This window comes from Empidonax traillii, unplaced genomic scaffold (genome assembly GCF_003031625.1).
Source record: "Empidonax traillii isolate 1590-97213 ecotype Southwest subspecies unplaced genomic scaffold, ASM303162v1 scaffold109:size1658292, whole genome shotgun sequence".
In the NCBI taxonomy this organism is placed as follows: Eukaryota; Metazoa; Chordata; class Aves; order Passeriformes; family Tyrannidae; genus Empidonax; species Empidonax traillii.
This window is the reverse complement of record NW_020955302.1, coordinates 1650038-1658299: the sequence shown is the minus strand read 5'-3', so window position 1 is coordinate 1658299 and position 8262 is coordinate 1650038. Positions and strand designations below refer to the sequence as shown.

At 40.9% G+C, this 8262-nt stretch overlaps 1 protein-coding gene across 1 annotated transcript in view; it reads left to right on the top strand.

Moving 5' to 3' along the window:
• Window positions 1-7601: 7601 nt before the first annotated feature.
• Window positions 7602-8262, top strand: part of MGLL (monoglyceride lipase) — a 104152-nt gene continuing 103491 nt past the window's right edge. The window contains exon 1 of the mRNA XM_027882684.1: window positions 7602-7675. The gene's annotated coding sequence lies outside the window, so the exon portion shown is untranslated. The remainder of the gene's footprint in view (window positions 7676-8262) is intronic.

Here is an 8262-nt window from a genome sequence, read left to right as displayed (position 1 = left end):
AGTTCATGTGAGGAAAAGCACTGATGAAAATAGTCATACTTGAGAAAAAAAAATACATATTTTCTTTTTAAAAGAGAAACTACTTAAAGCACCTCAGTTCTTAAGCTTTTTTTTTTTTTTTTTTAATTTTTCTTGATAAAACCAATAGAAAAAGTGATGCTTTTCAAAGACAATAGCACCTTTGATTCCAGGCTCTAATGCTGGATTTCAGCTTTAAAGTTTTAAGCTTGAAGGTGCAAATAATTCCTGATTATGCTTCACTGATTCACTTTATTTAACTGTAGTAATTTTTTTAAAGGTAATATGTTAGCAGTCAGTTTTGCTTACAAGAGAATCATGGAACACCTACAAAAATAAATTGGCTGTATTACAGAACTTTAAAACTTACCTACTTAAAAAGCCACTCCACACAACTCTCTGTCATCATAGCATTATTCTGCCTCACCAGGTGACCACCTTGATGAAAGGGTTTCACTTATTTTTTCTACAAAACAAGGCAGTTTTTTTCCTACACTTTCCTGTTTAACCATGAGAAGTTTTAACAAAATTTTCTTACACTGTGTTTTTCTGCAAAGGAGTTAAAGTTAGAATGATTCCGGTTGTACAAACATAATTCTAACGCAGATCCTTTTCCAACAGTAGAACTGTGTTTGTAACAGTATGATTTATTCATACTCAGGAAAGTGCTAAACCAGCAGAGGGAACATTAATCATAAATTTATCCCCACCAGAAACTATGGTATGTTAAAAATAATCAGAACACTTTTGGTACGGTTATGCCTTTTTGATGTATAAGTGCAGACTAAAGCTACACTGAGCCTACAAAATTACCTTTTCCCAGTGTCAAGACTTGAGTTTATACCTGAAAACATTTACTTTATTAACATTAAAGCCATATTTAGTAGTCAAAACAAAATGAGTCTAATCTTTATCTTTCATATTCTCTCCTGTAAACACAACTTTCCCGCAATTTTTCATTACTTTTTTCTTTGAACATGCAGAAGAACAAAAATATTAATTTTCAGTAAGTGCCTGCCTGCACTCCATATACACAATCATGCTTTTTCTTTAAAAGGTTTTTATGATTCACTCCCCAAATATGGCCAGACTTCATTTTATGATGTAAATTTTCTCATGTCATTTGAATGGTTGATGAACGATTCTTGGAAAGGCCCCCAGTATGACTGCAGGCAACATAAATATTTGATCTGCTTTTTCCTCTTTTTTTTTTTTTTTTTTTTTTTTTTTTTTTTTTTTTTTTTTTTTTTTTTTTTTTTTTTTTTTTTTTTTTTTTTTTTTTTTTTTTTTTTTTTTTTTTTTTTTTTTTTTTTTTTTTTTTTTTTTTTTGGTTTGGTTGCTTTTTGTTGTTGTTGTTTTTGTTTTTCTTTGTGGTTTGTTTTTGGTGTTTTTTTGTTTTTCTTTTTAAACCACATTCCATTTCTGATTTGAAGGCTGAGGGGAGGAAGAACTTCCCATGTGACAACAGTATTTATTAGCACTTTTAGACTTTTTTTTAACCTTGCTTTCTCTTTCCTATTCATAACCAAAAATTCAGATAAAATTATTACATTATGGGTTGTGAGGGTTAAAGGGAGGCAGATGTAGAAGAATTAAGCAATATGCTTAGCAGGTAGAAAATCCATAGTTCATCCAGGATTATTAATCATGCAGCTATTATGTTTGTAAGCCAAGAAAAATAAATTCACTGTGCTGTAGCCTGCTTAGTGTCCAGAGGACTGAACTCAAAAAAAAATTCATGCTGAAATTCCATTCACTGGAATTGTATCTATTGCAAGTTTGCTATAGATATATAAATAATAAATAATTAATATTTAATTATTTCTTCCAGAATTCCTTTGTTATCAGCTGGTATATTTGCTCCAGCTTATGAATGAGGAAGCAGAGTTATGGAGATGGTATGAGCATGTGTCAAAGTCACAAGTCATGATGCCTCTGCATCAGTGCAGGACAGAGACATCCAAAGTAGTTTGGGGACAAGTTCACCTGCCCACTAGCAGTGACAGAACCACACTGACACACTGTTGGATGGCCAGCAGCACCTCAGCAATTTTGTCCAGAGTAGGGCCAAGTACCTTAGCTCAGAACCACCGTGTGTGTGGGGTAGTCTTAATGTCACGTCTGTCCTTGAGCTCTGTGCCCTGGGACATCCTGACACAGGCCACTCTCCTGAGCACCTCCTGACATCATCCTCAGGTTGTCACAGCACCTTTTCCTTTCCAGTTCGCAATTTCCTAATATGTTCTGTCTTCTTTTGCATACATAAATTTATATAAAAAACAAACAAACAAAAAACAACCCACACCAAACCTGTAGCAGTTAAACTGCTATCTGTTTGCTCTGCTCTTTCCATGGAAAAAAGCACTTGCAGATCACAAGGTGCTTGCCAGTTCCCAAACAGTCCTCTAAGTGCTTATTCAGGTGTTTCTTTCACTGGTTTCCCCAGCTCTTGACACCTAAAGCCACCCCAGAGTTGCCTTGAAGCAGTTCAGCCTCCACTACTCATTTGTACCTGTTTTTTCATGCCATTATCTGTACCAAAGAATGATTTCAAACATATGGGACTAGCCTCTGCTACTTATCTTCCTCGCCACTAATAGCTGCTTTCATAATTACATGATGCAGAGTTAGGTGACCTGGGAATTCATGTTTGTGTTGCAATGGGATAAAAGTCCATTTAGATCATTACCACCAGATGTCTTGGCTCCTCATTTGCAGTAGGAAAAATAAGTTCATCAAGTCCATGGCCTTCAATCCCATTTGTGTATGTGAGCTGCCCCCAAACTCCATCAGTGTAACACAGGCAGAACCCCTTGTGGGGTCAGGGACATCCATCATCTGTGCCTGTGGGCAGAAGCAGGCAGAGAATACACAGGAGAGGGAACTTGTCCTGGCTGTTTAACATGCTGGCCAGCCTTCGTGATGTGAAGCACCAAGGCAGTGTATCCCACCAGACACAGCCAAAGCTGGGAGGAAGGTTGGGGCTTGAATTTACAACTGTGGCAGCTTACTGTTTTCAGAGCACCTGCGTGGAGTAGGGTAAGATATTCATTCTCATAGACAGGTCCTCTATCCTCCTGCTCTGCTGTGTAATTCTTCAGGATCATAGTTTCAGAATCCACCCATTTACTCACAAGTCAGTGTTTACTAAAATTTAAAAAATACATATGAAGAACTGGATGGTCTATGGAAGGAAACTTCTAATTCAGTTACTTCAGCTGTTTTTCTTGATTGATCCAGCTACCTCAGCTTTTAAAGTCTTTCCAGATTTTGCCTGCTGTTCACAGGCAAGGCCTCTTTCAGATAATCTTACAAGCACTGGTCCTGCTTGCACTGCAGGTGATAGCAGGATCACAGGTTACAGAGGCAGCGGGGTCAGCGCTCTTGAAGTCAATGCACCATTCATATGAGTAAAAGCTGCAGGATCAGGATAAGAACTACTGGGCCCAGCCAGTCCTGAGATACTGTTTCTAAATGCCTTACAATGGGTTAATACATTATTTATAGAGGATATAAAACATGTTTAGACTATATGCATGACAGGCAGTTATGAACACAATAGAAGATGTCATACATGGCTACAAGCCATGTTTCTAAACAACCTATTGACCTCTTCAGCAATTAATTAAAATGCATTAAAATATCTATTAATCATTCATTAACCCTTTATAAACTATAAATGAGATTTAGCAAGAAGCAGGGCTGAATTGCTAATACCATGCTGCCAGAGAGTGGGTCAAATTTAGATGTGGAACGAGCAGGTGCTGCTCCCCAGCAACTCTCCTGACCTGATTTGGCCTCATTTATGGCAGCACATTACCAGCTAATGAGCAGGGTAGATAGGCAGCCCTCCCTGGGCAGGCAGCCCGGTGCAGAGGTCTCTCCCAGTCCCAGCAGCTCACGTTGGAGCTGGGGGAGAATTCAGTGAAAGGTCAAGCAGCATTTTTTGGGGTGGACTCGGTGCGTGGACTGGAGAGCTGTGGCAATGCCTGCGGTACAGCGGCTGGACATGAGCAGATTTCTGTGCTAAGCAAAGCACAGGGGCCCTGAACCCCTTCCATTGGTAGGAATATTTATTCAAATGGTAACAACTGTGGGCAGGAGAACTTTAATTATTCATCAGTGCCCAGTAAATTTTAACAGAGGGAAACGAACAGTGCTGCAGATCGGCAGCCCGGGGTTTGCACCTCTGCTTTATTTAGCTGGGAACATGGGAAGGTGCTGGAGAAACAGGTTTTGTTCCAATCTCTCAACCCCCAAACTTCACAAGTGCAGTATTTACTGTGCCAGACTTCTTAATATATCTATATTTAATTTGATTCCAGTAATGTTCCATAACCACTATAATAAAAAACAAGCACTAGAACTATTCTCCATCTAAATCACATAATGGAGGAGACTAGGGGGAACAGCTTTTATGGGAGATTAGTCAAAATAAATAACTATTAAGCTAGTCCACTGTCAGGAGTGCATGGTGTGGAGATGCAAACTCGTTAGCTCAGCTGGAACACAGTAATTACTACACAGTTCTGCACTGCTGCAAGCAGAGCTGCTTCTATTCCAATGCATGGATTGCAGTTTATGTAAATGAGGAAGAAGAGGCTAGAAAATTAATCCAGGGAAACTATTAATCTTCCTTTTTTTTTTTTTCCTATTTTTTTTAGAATCAGAATTACACAGTTAGTAGGACCCAGTATCACCATTACCTATCTTTAGGTAACATTTGCAAACACAAAATTGAGATTCTTGCATAGATAATTTTTACCTTTAGCCTTCCTAGTACTGTAACAACACTTAAATGAAAAATCAATTTCTACTTGATATCAGTAAGCAAATAAAATGGAGCTAAGCAGCTTTTGTCCCACATATGATGCTAAACACATTACAGAAATTTTCAACATAAATAGTAGGGAAGCAGTTCATTCATCTCCTCTGCCATAAAATACATAGGAGGGAAATGGAAAAACTGACAGCTCTACATCAAGTCCTATTAGCTCATGAAATCATAAGACCTTTTAAGGGATATGTGCTGCTAAGAGCAGAGCTGTTAAACATTTTGTTATTTGCATTTTGAGTTTACACATCAGCTGATATCCCATGGGTGAGAGTATCACAGTAAAGAAGGCATTCTAATTAATATAATGAAATCATTTAGATTGGAAAAGACCTCTAAGTTCATTGATTCCAACTGTTAACCCAGCACTGTCAAGCCAATCACTAACCCATGTCCCTCAGTGCCACATCTACATGGCTTTCAACACCTCCAGGATGGCAACTCCACTACTGCCCTGGACAACACATTCATGTGCTTGACAGTCCCTTGGGTGAAGAAATTTTCCTTGATATCCAGTCTAAACCTCCCCTGGTGCAACTTGTGGCTGTAACTACTTGTCCTATGGCTTGTTGCTTGGGAGAAGAAACCAAAGCCCAGCTGTCTATGCTCTCCTTTCAGGTAGTTGCAGAGAGTGATAAGGTCCCTCCTGAGCCTCCTTTGCTCCAGGCTAAGCAGCCCCAGTTCTCTCAGTCACTCCTCATCAGATTTGTGCTCCAGTCCCTTCCCCAGCTCCATTGCCCTTTTCTGGACATACTCCAGCACCTCAGTGTGTGTCTTAGTGGAGGGACCCAAAACTGAACACAGAATTCAAGGTGCTGCCTCACCAGTGTGGAGTTCAGGGGACAGTCATTGTCCTGGTCCTGTTGGCCATGCTATAGCTTATACAAACCAGAATGCATCAAGTAAAAAAAAAAAAAAAATCCAAGTCTAGATTTCAATTTCTTACTTCAAGTCTATGAGGCAGTTGCACCACCTCCATAATCTGAAACTAAAGCTACAGCTCCAGAGACAAAGGCTATAAAGACTTGTATTTGCGCAGCAACAACAGAAAGTCGACAAGCATCTGCCTCGGCAAGCGACAGTGACAGCAGCTGACATGGTCCCAGCAAACAGGCAAACACCCTTGCCTTCGTTATTTTCACCAGAAAAAAAAAAATATTTGTAATGCTCAGAAGAAGTCCAAAAGAAAGGGAACCCGATATGGCAGGCATTTTATAAGGGTGTAGTCCTGCATACCTGAAGAGCTACTCTCCCCTCCCTCAGGGAGCCACGCTAATGAGGCTCCTTCTGCCAGGCACAAGCTAATGTCAGTAGCTGTCAGCCTGGGCAGATGACAGGTTTTAGTTTGATTCAAAGGAAATAAAACATGTCAACAAAAACACTGTACAGTCAGACTGCAAAGGCTGGTTTTAAATCCATAGCTACAGCAGGAAATACAGCAGTGTGGTTTAGCAGTCAGTGAAGAAAGCTTCTGGCTGTTGCACACTGAGTCCTGCTGAGTGCTCATACTAGAGGTAATGTTTGCACTCTGTGCAGCACCATAAACTAATGGACAAAATCAGTCATTTAAAACACATCTGATTATCCTGATGACTGCTACAACATTGCTGAAAATTGACAACATTCACAACACAAGGCTACACGAGCTGGATCTGACACAAGCAGATTAATGGTTCCTGTTTGACATAGCAGTTTTAGTAGAAAATGAGCTAATTTGTATAAACTAGTGGCTAACAGATGAAGTTTTGCTAGTCTTGCTAAGGAGAAAAATTCAGAACAAGAACTGCTCTTTTTGGGTAGTTATAATGACTGTAAGAGCATACAACATTTGTCAGCTAGTGATACAACACAGAGGTCTCAGAGGTGTTTGTACCATCAAAGCACAGATACCAACATCCTGATGTGTTTGCCTTAGGTAAGCCAGGTTAGAACCCCTTGTACGCTGATCAAAACACAAAGCTTCAAGAGAGGAGAGCTCCTCAGGGTTCTGAACTGCTTTCTGGTCTTTCAGAGCAGATGTAAAGCACCAAGGACCTGAATCTCTCTCTGAAGTGTCTGTTCTTCTCCATCTGCTGCAGAGAGCCTGGGGTCACAAAGGTCTTAGTGTAGGCACTGCAAAGAAGTGTCTAAGCTTCAGCTGAATTAAACTCCTTTCCTCTTTCATGGGCAGGCTTTGAGCAAACTTCTAACTTGAGGAAGCCTCAGCAGAGGAAGCCCTACAAGCCTTACCTCAACACTGAACAACAGTACAGAGAAAGCTTGAACACACTTTGGAGCTCACTTATCTTTTAGAAAGACTGCTATTGCTACTTTCAGCTGGCCAAGCTGGCTTTCCTCTCAAGTAGACACAGGTTTTCTTCCTCTGCTTACAGGGGGGCTGTTCAGGCTACACCAGTTGTCCTCCCTTCAAGCAGACAAAGATTTGTGATAGGCAATATATACAGGAATCATGCCACCACAAGATTTCAGTTGTCACATGAGAATCAGAAAAGATGGTAGCTCAGCACTATTCACCTTTTCATCCAAATTTAAGGCCCTTTGAGCAGTCAACAGCTGCTTTTTAGCTTTGTGTACAGCATCTCTGGACTTAATAATCCACTGGGCCTGGACTTGGCTATTCATCAGAGCCAATCAAGCAAGCAAGGGGTTTTGCCAGGCCCATTTGAGGATAATTTAAATAGTTTGAGGGAGCGCAGGGAAGAGGAGCAGGCAAGCAGGTGTGTAGCATGGCAGTTTGCAGGGCAGTTGGCACGGCAGTTTGCCTGGCAGTTTATGCAGGCACAGCGAGCAGGAAGGGCATGCCCATTCTGCCAGCTCTTGCTGGTGGGTTGTGTGATAGGTGTGCATGTTTGGTTTTGGTTTATGTTTGTTTGTTTTTGGTGTTTTGCTTTTTGGGGTTTATTTCCCCCCCAACTCAACTAGATCCAGCAACAGTTTACAAACAATCAAAAGCCATCGCTTTTGATCAGCTGGCAGCAGGAGTGTGCTGACCCAAGCAGAGCCCCCCAGGAAGGACACAGCTGTCCAGGTCACTGGCTGCAGGGAGTGTCTGAGCCTGACATTGGTACCAGAGGACAGTGCAAAAGACAACACGTAAGATGCAGTCAGGTGAATGATCTGTTCTGTTCAGTGGCACAGCCTAAGGAAGAAGTGGAAAGGCTAAGGAGGATTAGGGAGAGTGAAAGGGCACAGTTTTAAGCTGGGCCAGGGAAGGTTTAGGTTAGACATTAGGAAGATGTTCTTTACAGAGAGAGTGATTGGGCATTGGAATGGGCTGTTCAGGGAGGTGGAAGAGCCACGGTCCCTGGACATCTTTGAAAAGAGACTGGATGTGGCATTCGTGTCCAATTATTAGACAAGGTGATGTTCAGTCAAAGGTTGGACTTGATCTCAGAGGTCTTTTCCAACCT